Source organism: Trachypithecus francoisi, unplaced genomic scaffold, assembly GCF_009764315.1.
Source record: "Trachypithecus francoisi isolate TF-2019V2 unplaced genomic scaffold, Tfra_2.0 Lachesis_group15, whole genome shotgun sequence".
Lineage (NCBI taxonomy): Eukaryota > Metazoa > Chordata > Mammalia > Primates > Cercopithecidae > Trachypithecus > Trachypithecus francoisi.
The window spans coordinates 5319461-5337696 of NW_022681460.1; the positions used below are offsets into that span (position 1 = coordinate 5319461).

The window sequence follows — 18236 nt, forward strand, 5'->3', positions numbered from 1 at the left end:
TATGACTTTGTAAACTGGTCAAAACCCAGTAGCTTATCTTAATGTTGGCCATTTTCATCTATATACATTCTGGAAACAACTTGTGAATTTCCACTAAAATATTAATTTTCCAGAAACTCTATTAGGGCTTCATGTTATCTACCTAACAATATGGGAAAGAACTAATGTCATTGCATATATTTCCATTTCCATTTATTTTATTGATGTTATATATTTTTCTGTATAGAAAATTGACTTGATTAACATGACAGTGTCTTGCCCATTTTTAATAAAAATACACATTATTTTAAAATGCTATTTTGGTACTTTGGTTCATTTTTTAAAACATTTGAATCAACGATAAAGTTATAGAAAAATTTTAAGGACAGATTTTTTTTTTTCAGGCTTAATTCACTGTATTTTTCTTGTATAAAAACCCTATGTTGTAGCCACAGCTGGAGCCTGGGTCTGCTGCACGGAGGCTCTGGTGTGGGTCTTGACAAGGTGGTCAGTGAATTCCTGATAGGGAGACTTGGTGAATACAGTCTCCTTCCAGAGGTCAGGGGTCAGGTAGCTGTAGGTCTTAGAGATGGCATCAAAGGTGGCCTTGGCGAAGTTGCCCAGGGTGGCAGTGCAGCCCCGGGCTGAGGTGTAGCAGTCATCGATACCAGCCATCATGAGCAGCTTCTTGGGCACAGGCGCTGAGACGATGCCAGTGCCCCTGGGTGCAGGGATGAGGCGCACCAGCACAGAGCCGCAGAGGCCTGTCACCTTGCAAGGGACGGTGTGGGGCCTGCCAATCTTGTTCCCCCGGTAGCCTCTGCGCACCAGGACAATGGAGAGTTTGGCCAGGATGATGGCCCCACGGATGGCGGTGGCCACCTCCTTGGAGCACTTAACGCCCAGGCCGATGTGGCCATTGTAGTCCCCGATAGCAACAAACGCCTTGAACCTGGTGCGCTGGCCAGCACGGGTCTGCTTCTGCACCGGCATAATCTTCAAAACCTCGTCTTTGAGAGAGGCCCCCAAGAAAAAGTCAGTGATCTCAGATTCCTCAATGGGCAGGGAGAAGAGGTAGATCTCCCAGGGACTTGATTTTCATGTCCTTGACCAAGCGGCCCAGCTTGGTGACGGGCATCCACTCCTTATCCTCGGCCTTGACTCCGCGAGCTCCGCGGCCTCGGCCCCGGCCCCGTCCACGGCCGCGACCCCGGCCCCGGATACCACTGCCGAAACCTCCGCGGAAGCCACCGCGGTCCCCCATCCCAGGGCCACCAGGGCCTCCGGGCCCCCCCGGCTGCACCGGCGTCATCCGCCATTTGCTGTTTTCGCGGAGAAGCAAGGACAGATATTTTATTCTCAGAACCTTACGAAAGTAGTTTGCTTACCTGATGTCCCATTACCCCTAAATAGTTCGGTGTTCATTTCCTGTGAACAATGATGCTCTCCTACATAAGCACAAAATCTCCTACAGCTATCAAAATCAGAAAACTAACATTGGCATGCTGCTAATAATATTTAGTCCTCAGATCCTATTTACGTGTCTAGTTCTCCCAGTGACATCCTACAGCAACGTAATGGAGTTCAGATTTACATGTCGCATTCAGTTGTCAGAAGAGATCCTTAGTCATTGACTTTGCTGAACTTGGCACTTTTGTGGATCATGGCCCAGTGGTTTTCAGAATGTTCCTCACTGGGATTTGTCTGATATTTCTTCAGAAGTGGATTCAGGATTTGCATTTCATGAGAAATAAAACTGTAGTGATGCTCTGTTGTTCTCTTGTATTCTATCAGGAAGCTTGCAATTTTGATTTGTTCTATTACTAATGAGTACTGCCTTGATTACTTGATGAATGTGGTGTCTGCCAGGCTTATCCACTGTGAAGTTATTCTTTTTTCCCTTAGTAATTGCTTAATGAGTGTTTTCTGTGGGGAGGTATTTTCAAATGAGGTAAATATCTTGTCTGTATGTATGTAGAGATGCACGTCATTGGAGATTCATGGTTTTCCCTTTTACCTAATGGATTGGAATTCCATTTACTTATTTAATTTATTCTGATGCTCAAATTGTCCTCAATTTGACAGGTATACCTTCAAAATGCTTCTTTTGAAATATTCATTGTTTGAGCATCTTTTTGCTTTCAAGAATACATAACAAGATATTTCAGGGACATTTTTTACTTCTCCTGTACCGACCTAAGAATCAGCCCTTTATCCAAGGATCCATCTTTCCTTGCTGTAGAAAATAGTATTAAAAATGTATATTAATAGTATCAAAATGTATATTGATAATGTAAGGTCTGTGCACCACTGGGAATATGGCCACTCCTAGGCCTGCAATGGACAAAGTTAGGGAATATATAGAAGTTTATTTATGCATGTATGTATATACATACATGAGATGTATATACATACATAGAGATATGTGCACACATCTCTATCTTTATAGTTTGAAATATGTTAGTACGCACTGACATTTCTAATTCTGATCCAACATCACAGTGTTATTTTAGCTTTCTTCTCTTTTTCTATATTTGTTCATTCATTTTGCGACATTACAAAACCCACTGTCATTCTTTTGAATTGATTTACTTATTTGGTCCATCCCCAGCTGTAACTAATATCCCATTCTGCCCAGCACCCTTTACCCTTTGCATGGGTGCCTTCCTCATCCTATTTAGGGTCCCTGCAGGTTCGGGCCCCATGGGCCAGCCTATATGTCTGCCTGGATTCTCTGCTTAACCTGTTTACTACACCCAGGCTCTGATGTCCCACTTTACTTCACCCCAGTGCTTGGACACCCTCTGCACCTTGCTTGTACTCTGAGCCGCCCACCAGGCCTCCTCCTCTGCACAGGCCTGAGGCCACATGGTGTATGCTTCCTATGGGCCTATTTCTTCCTCCTGCTGCTCTGGTTCCCAGATACCACGCCAAGCCACCCCTTCCCCAAGCAGATAGCAACGTTGCTCCACCCTACGTGACGGCTTTAGTACTGAATTGTCTAGGAAGGAAAAGAAAGGAAAAGGGAGCTGGGCGCGGTGGCTCAAGCCTGTAATCCCAGCACTTTGGGAGGCCGAGACGGGCGGATCACGAGGTCAGGAGATCGAGACCATCCTGGCTAACACGGTGAAACCCCGTCTCTACTAAAAAAATACAAAAATCTAGCCTTGCGAGGTGGCGGGCACCTGTAGTCCCAGCTACTCGGGAGGCTGAGGCAGGAGAATGGCGTGAACCCGGGAGGCGGAGCTTGCAGTGAGCTGAGATCCGGCCACTGCACTCCAGCCCCGACGATAGAGCGAGACTCCATCTCAGGAAAAAAAAAAAAAAAAGAGAGAGAGAGAAAGGAAAAGGGAATAGGTACCTTTTCACATTTTGTTATTGTTTGTTGCTGGTATGAAAAATGTTTTTAAATTTAGCATTTTTACTTTCATATTTTTATATTTGTAGCAAGGTTTCTAGATAGAGCAACCTTACTAAGCATACTTATTAATTCTAATACATTATTCATAGGTTCTTTTGAATTTTCCGATACATAGTTATACTTCTTGTAAGTAATTTTAGATTTACTTCCACAAATTTAATTTTATTTCTACAGATTAAATCTCTATGAACAAACTCTAAGTAGAATAAAATCAAAGAGATGTAGATCTAGATATAGCATAGTCAAATTTTAAAAACTAAATGTAAAAGATATTTCTATCCATATAATTTCATTTCTGATCCTTCCATTACTCCATTGTCTAAGATTTGTATATAATATTGTTAGTAGGTAACCTTTAACATATTCCATATCAGAGGGAAATCTCTCAACATTTTGCTATTGAATGTGTTTTGCTGACGTGTTTTTAGACCTTTTATCAGTTTGAAATATGAGAATAAAAAAATTGCCACATTAGCAGTAAAAAGGCAGTCAACAGAAAAATGTCCTTAAGGGGTCTCAGATTAGTAGATAAAGAATATCTAAAGAATTAAAGGAAAGTGTGATAATGACATCGCACCAAGTGGAAAATAGGGATAAAAAGATGGAAATTACAAATACAAAAATGAACCAAATAGAAATTCTGGAGAGGAAAAGTAAGTAATCAAAATGAAAACACCACTAGATGGGCTGAGCGACAGATTTGAACTAGCAGGAGAAAACTGGTGAGCTCAAAGGTCTGTCAATAGAGATTACACAGTCTGAGGAATGTAAAGAAAAAAAAGTGAAGAAAGTAAACAGAGCTTCAGCGCCTTGTGGGACACCATCAAGAATATCAGCATATGCATAACAGGAATTCTAGTAATATGAGAAAGATAAAGAGTCCGAAAGACACTTGATAAAAACCAACATCTAAAAATTTCTCAAATTTGATGAAGAATATTAACCTACACACTCAAATTCTGAGTAGAACAAATCAAGTACAATAAACTCTTAAGTTAATAGATTCTAAGTTAAATAAACTCAAAGAGATCCAGACCTTGACATATCATAGTCAAACTGTCAACAGTCAAAGATAAAGACAAAAACAAAAAAAAGCCTTGAAAATATCAAGAGAAAAAAATGACTAGAAACCTTGGAAGGCAGAAGGCAATGGGTTTACATAGTCAAAGTGCAAAAAGAAAAAGACAGTCCACTAAAAATTCTAGATTCAGCAAAACGATTTTGAAAAAACAAGAAGAAATTAAGACATACCCGGAAAAATAAAAATGGGGAAAATTTGTCACTAGCAAACCTGTTCTACAAGAAATTCTGCATCGAGTCTTGCAGGCTGAAATTAAAGGATACAAAGCAGTAATTCAAATCCACATAAACAACAACAACAAAAAAATACGCAGGTAAATACAGAAGACTACATAAATACATTATTTTTCATTTTAACTATTTTTTTCTCTAACAAGATTAATGACATTTAGCAACACTGGTGTAGAAAGTGAGAGAGAATACCCAAATTACTAAAGTCAGGAATGCAAGATGGGATATCACTACTGACCTTCCAGAAATAAGAAAGATTATAAGGGAGCAGTACTAGGAACAAAGTATGCTAACAAATTAGATAGATTACATGAAATTAACTGAGTCTCAGAAGGATGAAAACTACCAAAACTGACTCAAGAAGAAATTGATAATGAGAAGAGATCTATAATAAGCAAGGAGATTGAATTGGTAAATAAAAATCTCACAACAGGCTGAGCACGGAGGCTCACACCTGTAATCGTAGCACTTTGGGAGGTTGAGGTGGGTGGATTGCTTGGGCTCAGCCTGGGCAACAGAGTGACACCCTGTCTCAGAAAAAAAAAAAAAAGAATCTTACAACAAGGAAAAACTCAGTCCTAGATAGTTTCAGTGGTGAATTCCACAAACATTTAAAGCAAATTTAATACATATCTTTCAAAAGCTACCCAAAAAATAGAAAAAGAGGAAATAAGTCACAATTCATTCTATAAGGCTAGTATTACCCTAATATCAAATATCAAACCCAGACAGACAAGAAAACAGTAGACTGATATCTAAACATATACTATAGATATTAATTATATATTATTATTAATATATAATTATATTTAATTGTATTATATATTATATAGTTACTATATTAATTATACATTATTAATATATAACATGTAATTACTATATTAATTATGCATTATATATATATTATTATATAGCATTTAATATATATTATATTTATATTTATAATATAATATATAATATTAATATATAATATAATATATACTATATAATTAATTATGTATTATTAATACACAATATATAATTAATATATTTTAATATATAATTAAATTATTATATAATAGCTTTTCTCACTGGGAATCACTGTTATAGACAACAGTGAGAAGTGGAGTATTATTTATCCAGAGAAACATATACCTGCATATACATGTCATAGAGCTAATTTGATCACAGTGCAGTAGAAAAAATAGAGAGGGATCAGAAGACAAGGAAAAGAGCTGGAAGGCTGGAGGTAAGTTGGATATATGACAAACCAGAACAGTCATGAGAAATCGGAAAAATGAAAGAAGATTGTTTAAAGAAGTATTTTGCAAGACGAGTTCAAAGGACCTGGATATACGTGAAAAAAGAAAGATGAAGTAAGAATTTAAAATTGCAGAAAATGCCAAGATTTGTGATAAGGAGAGTAGGATAAAGCAAGAAATCTTTTTGTGCGTTCTTGGAGATAAATCATTGAGAATATTGGTGAAAATTACATTTTAGCTCTTATGTTACATGATCTAAAACATGGATATGAGACATCGACAAAATCAGAATTCATTTATTCTTTGCTCTTTTCCTATTCTAATTTTTAGATCAATCTACTGTGATTGCTTTAGTTTACTGTGAGTTTTGAGGTATTGGTGATTTGGTAACTGCACACTTCTCTGTAACTATGATCATGTAACATTGGAAATGATATCCAGTTTGTTCACAGGTAGCAAGCAAGCACTTCTGAAAGAAGAATATCATATACATTATGATGTGAATCCTTCCTTTAGAATGAAGTGGCACAACTTCTATTTCAACACATCTCAGTGAATAAATTCCATTTTTCCAATTATGGCTTGTATGATAAAAGAAAAGTAGCAGCTGCTAACAAACAAATTAAACCCTTTCCTGATTAACTTAGTGATAGAACAGTGACAAAGCTTTGTTTGGAAAATCACCCAGCCTCTTACGTGTAATCGTACCCAACTTCTTTTGATTCTTATTTTGCCATTTCTTTGTCATCTATGTCCTAGGAAATTGTATCCTCATGTTTTATTTTAATGAGAAGAAATATTTTCAGGATGTATACAGCTGTGCTCTTGAACTTGTGGCATTTAAAGGGCAATAGAATTCTAATGTGACTAATAAAACAAAAGTGGTTTTGTAACCGTCTGCACGAGGACGCTAGTTTCTCCCTATCTTTTAAACTGACTAAATTTGACAACTTAGTTTGTAATGATCGAAATAGAGAATCACTGTGGATTGAAGTAGAAATAACCGTAAAACAAAGACATTCCTTACCTTTCAATAAACAGGTTGTCATGTTCTCCATTTTTTTGTAAGAGAAAATCTGTCAGGAAAGAGGTAAAAAAGTGTATTTCTCTGAATATTGGGGTCTATAATGATTTTTGAATTACTCTGGAAGGCAAGAGGTTGCAATACGAAAATAATCCTTCTCTAGTAATTGATTTTTGTACTTTCATTTGAACACACAAAATTGGTTTCAGGGCTGGTGTATTACAATGTGCCATTGAGCAACGATATTGATAACTCCAGTACATGAACTCTGCAATGTATCAGTCACCATTTCTGCCCTCAGCACCTATATTTGGCATGTTAAAACCAGGTCTGGGTAGCTACAGCGACTGTGTGTTCAGAGCTGACAACCAGGGCACTTGGTTTGTCAAATATAACTGTAATCATATGGGAACACTGGGTAAGAATATTTGAAATGAGGATGTTATAGAAGTTCTAAGACATATAGTTACTGTAGATGAAATTACTTCGGGGAGAAAAGACCATTTTTATTTATTCTTTCATGCATTATCTCAATAAACAGTTGGTGACTGTATAATAGTCACTGAACACTAGAATTGGAATTTGGGTATGGAACCATGACCAAGAGTCAGTCTCAGATCTTTAGGCACCCTTAGCAACTCTTTAAAGGAGCAACGAGAATGGGCAGACCCTATTGACTTTAATCTTTTCTCCCCACTGGTCTTTTCATGTGAGGAGGGATTTGGTCACAGTGGAGCGTGGTCGTTATGATATGGATGAGCGGCTATAAATGAGCCTGGGAATCATCCAGACAGCAGGGCAGTGCAGGAAGACTTAGAGACCTGGCTAAAATGGCCATCCCTAACCTGTGCCCAGCATTTCTGTTTGCTGCTCCTAAGGCACTTTCTACTCCTTCTGTGCCCTGCTTTTAGCCTCAGGAGGCTGATCTGCATAAACCAGATCCATGGCACCCTGCGGGGCACTCTGGGCTTGGCTGATAAGACCCACCAGGAGGAGACTGGAAGCCAAGGTCCCAGTGTTCATTCCCCTCTCTGGCCCTTCCAGGCAGGGTCATGGAGGGCTGGTTGCATCATGCTCTGTCTCCATAGCTGTCTCTTAGAGGCACAAGGCTCTCTCAAGGTCCTGGTAACCACTTCCCCCCATCAGGTCCGGAGTGACAAAGGCTTCCACTGTTGTAAGTCACAGGGTGCCTTGCCATCCCTTACTGGCTTCCTTTAATTTCCACACAGTTTTATAAAATGTCCCTTCATCAAACTTTAGTAATCCCATTTGAGTGGATCGTCTGTCCCACAGCAGGACCATGACTGATACTTAATGCAAAAATGTGACAGCTATGCTGGCAACAAACCAAGAGTGGTGAGGCCACCACAGGTGGCACTGACAGTCAAAGAGCCGTTGGCACCTTCAGTTGCTAAAGGGGTCTGTGGTGGAGTTTGAGTGCTGGCTATGGTTGGTCTTATTTATTTATTCATTAGAAAATGATGATATATAATCGATAATCCACTGCATTAAAAATGAAAGGAAAATGATGTTAATGAGGTCCTTGCTACTAAAGAGAGCCCTTGACTCTGCATTCCTGTGAAGCTTAGGGAAGACTGTTGTCTTAGTCCATTTGTATTCCTATAAGGAAATACCTGAAACTGGGTGAATTACAAGGAAAAAAAGTTTAGTTGGTTCATGGTTCTGCAGGCTGCACAGAAAGCATGGCACCAGCATCTGCTTGGCTTCTGGCAAGGCCTCAGGAAGCTTTCACTCATGGTGGGAGGTGAAGGGGAGCTGGCATGTGCAGAGACCACATGACAGGAGAGGTAGCAAATGTCAGGGGAGAAGTGCCAGGCTCTTTTCAACATCCAGCTTTCAGAAACTAACAGAGCGAGAACTGAGTCACCCCAAAGAGAGGGCGTTCATCTACTCACGAGGGATTTGCCCTCATGACCTGGACACCTCCCATTAGGCCTCACTTTCAACACTGGGGATCAAATTTCAACATGAGGTTTGGGGAACAAACATGCAAACTATAGAAACTGCATAAGATACTCTAATAAGTCAATGAATGAAGAGTTAAAAATCTCACTATGTGACTTTTACAGATAGAAAGCTCCCCTACTCAATATACAATTTGAAATTAAAAGGATGATGAAACACATACAATGGGTGTGAGTAGGACACTTTTTCCATTACCACTGCAATTAGCAGTAACTCCTCCCACAGAAAAAAGAGGTTTATATCCTCCTGCCATCACTATGCAGTAGAGAAAATTGATACTGGCAGAGAAAGCTGCTAGTTTGGCAGAAAATACTGGCTCAGAGCAAAGAACTACAGCCATGCACAGTCATTTCTGTTGACTAGTAAAGTGGCAGCCAGCACTTTGCAGAGCACGCGATGAAGGTAGGCAACAGCATCTGAGTTAAATTACTTTTGACCAGGACTATTCTTTGATCAAGTGGATGAAGTGAGGTTAATACCTTGGAGCAGCAAGTAATCAGAATGCTGATGTCAGGAGCAGACATACAGGGTAAGGGAGGAGCAGGTACAGAGAATATGCAAGGAAAGAAGGAAGAATCATCCTCATCTCTATTCTCCTGGAAAATTGACTAAGGATTAGCAAAGATAGTTATAAGAGATCCTTACATAGCTTATTATTTTATGATTTCTAATTTCATTTTCAATAATTCCCAGTAAGTCATTTTCTGGTCTTCAGAAAGTGTCAAGCAGTTGTCTAGTTCTTGTTACCTGCAAACTTACATGCACGTGCCCTCACATGCACACCAGTATGTCATTTTAGAAAAGCGATTTATGTCTGCAGGTGGACTAGAGATCTAGAACTGCACATCCTTGTGGAGGGGACCCTGTGTCCCCCTCCTTCCTGTCCCAACTGCATGGACCAGGAGCAGGCAAGAACTCCACATGGGGTAACAAATTCGCTCCTCTGGAAGTTTGGAATCATGATGCTGAGTCCCTCCATTTGTGAATGTGGCTGGCACAGAATAGAGTGCAGCAGGATGACCTGGAGAGCATTGACCTGAACACTTGAGACACAAATGTGCAGTGTCCTCTTCCTTCCTCACAACCAGCACGTCCCAGTAAAGCTCAGATGACACACTCTGCCCATGGCAGACCAAGGAGACTGCAGACAACTCGCAAACTAGAGGAGGCTTTTCATGCCACACGCTACATATTATACCAATGAACTCCAGGCTCTCAGAGAGAAAGAGTTTTGCATGACACATTTTGGAGATGAAAGCGGAACTAGGAGTCACTTCTCTTTCTCTAGCCCCTTAGATTTCCCAGGAGAAGGGAGGCAGGATGCTGTATCCAATTATTGTAACAAGGATAAGGGAGTAGACGTCTGTTAGAATTCAGGCAAAAAAAAAAAAGTAACAGGAAAAATAATGGACACAATAAAGCAGAATTGCATTCTCCCTCATACGAATGCCCACAAGTGGACTGTCCAGAGCTGGCTTGGCAGACTCAGAAGTCAGGACCCAGGTTCCCTCTGTGTGGCTGTGATGTTTAATTTTATATTTCTATTTGGCAGGACATGGTACCCAGTTATTTGTTCCACCACCCATCTGAATGTTGCTGTAAAAGTGTGTTTTAGATATGATTAACATTTATAATCATTTGACTTTAAGTAAAACCATATTATTCTCTACAATGTGAGTAGGCATCATCTGTTTATTTGAAAACCTTAAGAGCAAAGGCTAATGTTTGTCGTAGAAGAAGGGATTCTACCTCTAGACTACCAAAGAGAAATTCTACCTGAATTTCTAGCCTTTGGAATAAAGACTGTAACATCCACTCTTACCTAAGTCTCCAGCTTGCCCGCTTTCTCTACAGATTTTAAACTTATCAGTGCCCACAGTTCTGAGCCAGTTTCTCAAAATCAGTCTCTCTCTCTCTCTCTCTCTCTCTGAGTTACACACACACACACACACACACACACACACACACACACACCACATGTTCTGTCTGTCTAGAGAATCCTGACTAACATAACCGTGGATCCACCAACGAAAGCAGCAGCCCTGAAGGGTTCTCCACTGGGCACGGCAGGAGGGAAGGGCAAGAGTGATAACACCATGGTGATTCCAGCATCTGGAAGGACACAGACATGGCCCTGACTTTTTCTGCATGCCCAAGGGTAGCATGTACAATAACCAAATGTCTCTGAGGGCCCAAGCAGGGTTGTGAGTGCGAGGTGAGGGTCTCCTCCCAGCTAAGGCTGTGGGCAGCCCCTCAGCTGGAAATAACAATGGAGGTGCTTCTGGGGCCTCTCAGAGACTGTTAATAGCCCATGATCCTCCAGCAGGGTAATCAGCACATATTGTCCAAACAGGGAGGACACATTACTTATCATTTCAATAATGAATGATGTTAGATGGTGACCAGGGAAGAAGCAACTACAGCCCCACTGCCTGCACCCCCAGTCACACCATATTAATATGGTGAGAACCATCCTTAAAATAGGCAAGAGTGGATGGATCACTGACAGAATGATAGTTTAAATAAAGTTCAACCCACACAGACTGTCACAAGACGTCGAGCTTTAAACCACAAATGGTTGTTGAGTGTATCTAATATTTTAATCACCAAATAGAAATGGAGACTCCAATCAATAACAGAAATGAGGAAAATTGTATGTTATTTTCTTTCTGTTTGAAGTGAAATTGACATAAACTTAACCTTTTTAAAGTAAGAAATTCAGTGGCATTTACTACAGTCACAATGTTACACAATCTCATCACCTTTATCTAGTTCAGAAACATTTTCATCACCTCAAAAGGAAACCCCACACCTATTAAGCTGTCCCTCCCTGTTCTTCCTTCCTCAGCCTTGGCAGCCACCAATCTGCATTCTGTGTCTGCAGATTTACCTATTATTGACACGTTTTATCTATTATGGATATTTCTATGTAAGTAAACAATATGGGAGCTTTTTATGTCTGACTTCTGTCACTTAACATAGAATTTTCTAGGTTCATTTACATTGTAGCATGTATCAGGACTTCATGTCTTTTAAACATTGAATACAATTTAATTTATTTATATCCAACAGTTTGTGAATCCATTCATCTTTTGATGGGCATTCCAGCTGTTCCCAGCTTTTAGCTATTGTGAATATTGTTGCTATGAATTTGCATCTATGTGTATTTGTTTTAAGTATCTGTTTTCAATTTTGGCAGAGGGTGGGGTGGTGTCTTTACCTCAGAGTGAAATTGCTGGATCATGTGGTAATTCTATATTTAACTTTTTAAGGAACTGCCAAACTGTTTTCCACATCGCCAAATCATTTTACATTCCAGCAGTTCTATATTAATGTTTCATTTTCTCCACATCCTCAACACCTGTTACTTTCTGTTTTCCAAATTAAAATTGAAATTAATCCTGTTTGTTATAGCCATCTTAGTGGATATTAGCTGGTACCTCATTGTGGTTTGATTTGCATTTCCCTGATTACTAATGATAGTGAGCATCTTTTTATGTGTTCATTGGACATTGACATCTTTTTCTTTGAAAAAATGTTTATATGAGTCCTTTGTTTATTTTAAATCGGGTTGTGTCTCTGTTATTGTTTAGTTGCATGAGTTCTTTATATATTCTGGATACTAGACCCTTATTAGACAAATGATCTGTGAATACTTTCCTCTATTCTGTAGATTGTCTTTTATTTTCTTGAAAATGTCCCTTGATGCACAAAAGGTTTCAGTGTTGATAGTCTAAGTTATCTATTTTTTATTTTGTTACTTGTGCTTTTGTTATTACATCAGTTGATTCATTGCCAAATGCAAGAACATAAGGACTTATCCCCTGGGTTTTCTTCTAAGAATTTTATGATTCGAGTTTTTATATCTAGGCTATTTATCTGTTCAGAGTTGTTTTGCATATGGTGTGAAGTAGGGGCTCAATTTTATTCTTTTGCATGTGGAAACCCAGTTGTCACAGCACCACTTGTTGAAAGACGATTCTTTTCCCATTAATTTTATTTTACTTTTTGCTTTTTTGAGATGGAGTTTTGCTCTTGTCGGCCAGGCTAGAGGGCAATGGCACGTTCTTGGCTCACTACAACCTCTGCCTCCCAGGTTCAAGTGATTCTCCTGCCTCAGCTTCCCAAGTAGCTGGGATTATAGGCACCTGCCACCATGTCCGGCTACTTTTTGTATTTTTAGTAGAGACGAGGTTTTGCCATATTGACCAGGCTGGTCTCAAACTCCTGACCTCAGATGATTCACCCGCCTTGGCCTCACAAAATGCTGGGATTACAGGCGTGAGCCACTATGCCCAGCCTCTTTTCTCATTGTATTATCTTGGCCTCCTTGATGAAAATCAGCAGAAAAGTTGTATATTTTTGGTATATTCAAGTTTGGCTGATTTTTATTTCTCTTTTCTATTACAGCTAGGAGGTTGAGTAAACAATATTCTAACTGTGGATCATGATAAAAAAAAAAAGGCTAGAGGAAATTGAAACAAAACACAGAGGAAAGCGATGGAAGAGAGAGAGCACCTGTTACTCAGCAATTGCTGTTTCCAGCCTCTCCTGGCTGTAGCTCTGTTCCTGCACCGGATTTCCTTGTGCCACCTCTAGCCTTATCATAAGCTCCACTTAACTTACAACTAATATAATTTTTTTATAGAGTTAATGAACATAATCCTTAAGCCAGTCAATATTTTGGTCGTATTCCTCCCACAAAAATGACAAAATAGAAAAAACTAGGCTTGACTTACCACCTTTAATCCATCTCTGGGGATATTTATATGTGGCCATACATGCGTCACAGACAGAACTGGCAAACTCCATTGCCCTCCACAAAGTACTGAGGCCAGAAGAGCTCTTGTGAGGGCACAGAGGCTGCTCTGAGCAAAATAAGCCCCAGGCCTGCTTTCAGGCAGGGCGACTCTTATTGCCGGTGGACGCACCACCATTAGATCTGGTGCTTGTCACATATATTCAATACGCAGTTGCCAGAAATCATTGATGCACAGGAACTCAAGCCCACCTGCCAAAGTTGTCCAGAATTTTAATATCCCAGTTTCATCTTTCTGTGTACATAGGCTTAGTTTTTGATTGAGGAGTGGTTATTAAAGAATGGGGCAGATTTCATACGCCTTACATTAAAAGACAGTTTTTACTTGATTTATATTAAATAGTCTTTAATCCTTTTTCCTCCGGAAGAGTTTTTTCTTTCCTTTTAACTTTTCCAAAGTGACCAGATTTTCTCAAGTTTTCATAAAACTACTTTGTTTTTATATGACTTTTTAGTTTGAAATAATTTCAGGCTAAATTTGAATAGTTTAGGCTTTTTGAAAACCCTACAGAAAAGTTGTAAGATTGGATAAATACACCTGGATATCCTTTGTCAGGCTTTCCCATTGTTTATATATTTCTCTGTTTATTTTAGTGTTCCCTCTTTCTACATACACACACACACACACACACACACACACACATACACACACATATATACACATGCACACATATATGCTATATATGATTTGTATCCATTTTGTATATTTACAAATTAGATTATAATTATATGTTAAATTTACACACATTTTATTTTTCTGATTCATTAGAAAGTATGTAGCAGGCACAATGCACCTTTATACTTCAGAATGTATCTTCCACAAAACAAACATTCTTTTAAATATCTATAGTTCAGTTATCAAAATCAGGATATGTAACATTAAGGCAATGCTACTGTATAATTTCCGGATCAGGTTCAAATGCTGTCAATTGTCCCAATAATGTCTTTAAGTTTTATTCCCTGAGGGATTTTTCAGTTTAAATTAGGTATTCTTGAACATCTAAGCTTTAAAATTTGCCTCCTCCTGTTGTTTTTCCTGATAATTTTACAAACTCTTTTTGACTTTTTCCTTTGATTTTTTCATGACATTCAACCTCTGCTTATGTGTTGATGAGTTACCAGTCAAGACATCTCTTCCTGACTTCCAGTTACGTATCTGTTCCAAATGTGCCTTTCACCACGTAGACATGGGAATTACCACATGCTTGGTAAATTAATGGATGAATGATTGAATGTGTGGATTCCTGCACCATGGGCTCATCAGCTTTACAAATCTACCCCATTCAGAAATGTGGAGGATCCCTTTTTTCTCCTTCATTTCTACCCCAGGTAAGTGACCGCTCCCTACTCTCCACAATCTGTCTCAGCCATGCTTCTGCTTATCTACTCACTTCCCTTTCCTTTGGCAAGGTTCCAGCCATCCTCCTGGCCTCTAGTCTCACCTCTTTCTCACCTCCTAGAGTGTTCAAGTTTGGCTGAATTTTATTTATCTTTTCTATTACAGCTAGGAGGTTGAGTAAACAGTATCCTAACTGTGTTTCATGATAAGAAAGCTAGAGGACATTGAAACAAAAATGCAGAGGAAAGGCATGGAAGAGCGAGAGCACCTGTTACTCACCAGTTGCTGCCTGCATGGTCTTCATCATTTAAAAATCAGATTCTATTTTTTCTTTGCTCGATATTTTTATAGAGGAGATTTCTCAGGAGAAAAATCTAAATTATTTAGGATGGTGACCACACTTACTGGTCATTTGCTGCTCCTTGTCAGTTGCATTTTAATCCAGATATCATAGATGATTTTAGAGCTCAGACTATGTCAACCTGGCCAGGTTGTTACTAAAATAAACGAAAGTGTGAGAGATCAAGACCAAAAGAGCTTTGATCCCTGGTGTGGCCATCTGGAGGGACTGTGAATGTACACTTAGGGCATGTACTTCAAAGGATGGGAACATTGGTGAGTAGAAATTCAGCCAAAAAGCCAGTGTGGTGGACGACACGAGGTAGGGAGATGTCCTAGCTGCAGGCAGAAGGACACAGTGAGGACTCTAAACCAAGTGACATGTAGAAGTTTACAAAGAAAGGCAGCAGACATTGGGAAAGTCTATCTTCAAACAGGGAAGCTCAGTCTTAGGCAGGGTCCAGGTGCAGGTAGATATGAGGTAGGCAATGGAAAAGCTGTGGCGGCTGGTAGATGTTCAAAGCAAAATGAGATCCTTGTCCCAGAAGGCCAGTGTTACTGGGAAGCTGACTTAAACAAAATATAGGCATAAGGAAAAGGACAGAAGCCAGGTAGTAAACTGGGTGGCAAGACTAGAGAGGACTTTGAGGTGAAAATGGTTAGACACCAAGTGCTAGATTGTTAAGTTCTTTAAATTTTTCTGAATCAGGGATGGTGTAGACTGGGTGGAGGTTGATCTTCCAGTGAGAGCCTGGTGTCTAGAGTCAAGTACAGTAGGACTGGGCAGCACCTGAGAACATGGGGTTAAATCCTCTAGTGTAGATCATTCTGGAAAGGGCCCACTCCTTTATAAATAAAGTCCTCACTGCTTCCCTTTCCAGTCTTATAAGCCCACCTGTGCTCCATTAGATATTGAAATAATTGTTGATGACTGTGGTTTATTAAATATCTTTCAAAGCAGATTAAATCAGTATCCTGCTGGTTTGAAAATGAAGGCTTTTAAAGTAAAATTGGAAGATGCTTTTAATTGAGCATGTGAAAGAAAATTAACAAGTGAAAATCTATTGTTTCAAACATACCTTCCTGACATTCGTTGTTAAAATTAAGACATCTCAAAGTAGCACATTTCGCAGAGCTTCTGTTCTTCTAGTGTCTTTCATCATTCCTTGTAAAGTGCTGGAAAGGAAAGAAATACAATTCTGGAAAATTATAAAATAATGAAGACTTTGTAAAAATACCTGCTGTTGAAATGCAGGTAAGAGCACACTTGGATAATTTAAACAAAATAAAATTAGTGGTTCCAGAAGGCATTAAATGCGGTGCTGCAGGTGAATTAACTAAAGAACATATCCACTACTAAAGATTATTTTTAGAGTACAAAAATAGAGACCTGGGAGGGTATCAGAATGTCAGAAAATAGGAAGTAGGATACATCTTTTTTAAAAGGAAAGAATAACCATGGTAATTGTCCTAAATATATAATTCTTATTAATGTTAGAGAAACTAGTAAGAAAAAATAGGTCAGAATTCTGGAGTGTGTTGGAGCTATGAAAAGTAAAATTCATCAGTTTTTAAACGTTGGTAATAATTTTTCTGGAGGAAGTTTTGCTTCCCTTCTCCTTCATTTGCACTCTTGCCTGCATGTGACTCCAGCCCTGTTCGGCCATCTTTTGCTTTGCCATTTCTATTTCTTTGCTGTTCAGAATTTCTTTCCTTTCTTTGTTACCTCTGTCTTTCCCACTAAATATAATCCTTCTCTGCCTTAGGTAATTGTCAGGGTTCAATGAGACAGGGTATAAAATACCTGCAGCACAGATCCCACACATTATTCTCAGTTAGGTGTTGATTTTCTTTTCTTTCTTTTTTGAGATGTAGTCTTTTTCTGTCATGCAGGCTGGAATGCAGTGGCACGATCTTGGCTCACTGCAACCTCCGCCTCCCAGGTTAAAGCCTCAGTCTCAGCCTCCTGAGTAGCTGGCATTACAGGCATGCGTCACCCCATGCCCAGCTTATTTTGTATTTTTAGTAGAGATGGGGTTTTGCCATGTTGGCTAGGCTGGTCTTGAACTCCTGGCCTCAAGTGATCCACCGACCTCAACCCCCCAAAGTGCTGAGATTACAGGCGTGAGCCACCGTGCCCAACCCTAGGTGTTGATTTTCTCTTCTGGGATCTTTCTCTCCCTTTCCTTCCCAGCCTTAGTTCTACTTCTCTGCTGTACTCAGTTTGTTTTACTCTCTACCCTCCAAATAGGAATTTCAGTTTTCTAATTCTGCGAAGTTAATTCATCAAACATACATTGAATAACCACCATAGGGAAGGCAACAGGATGGGAATTTTGATGGACATGAAGGTGTGGGAGTCACTCCACCTATTAAGAACTCACAGTCTCTGTGTCATCCCAAACTTGGAAAGGCTGCTTCTCGCCTTACCTCTCGCCCTCTTCCATTGTATTCTGCCTCCCCAGGAACATCATGCCCATTCATCAGGCTCTCGCTCAACCTGCAGCTTCTGGGGTGGCATTTTACAAATACGGCCTAAAGAACACTCTGCTTGGGTTTTATGATGGTTTTTTCTTCATTAAAGCAGGGGTAAGTGGTAAAATACACTGGGAGTTGCTGATTTATATGAATTTAATTAGATTTCTTTACCACAGTATTTCTCAGAGCTTTTAATATCCTAATCTGCATTTAGAATACTCAAGTGGGATCTGCTGTGTCCAGAGTTTTAGATTTGCATTTGAATTTAGGTTTGATTGTGTAGACCCACAAAAGGGATT

The 18236-nt window shown here is 39.4% G+C and overlaps 1 pseudogene across 1 annotated transcript; it reads right to left on the minus strand.

Annotated features, from left to right (window-relative positions):
• Positions 1-369: 369 nt before the first annotated feature.
• Positions 370-1298, minus strand: LOC117096904 (annotated as a pseudogene). Its single transcript, XR_004442708.1, has one exon. The product of XR_004442708.1 is annotated as a 40S ribosomal protein S2-like (transcript).
• Between the last annotated feature and the right edge of the window lie 16938 nt (positions 1299-18236).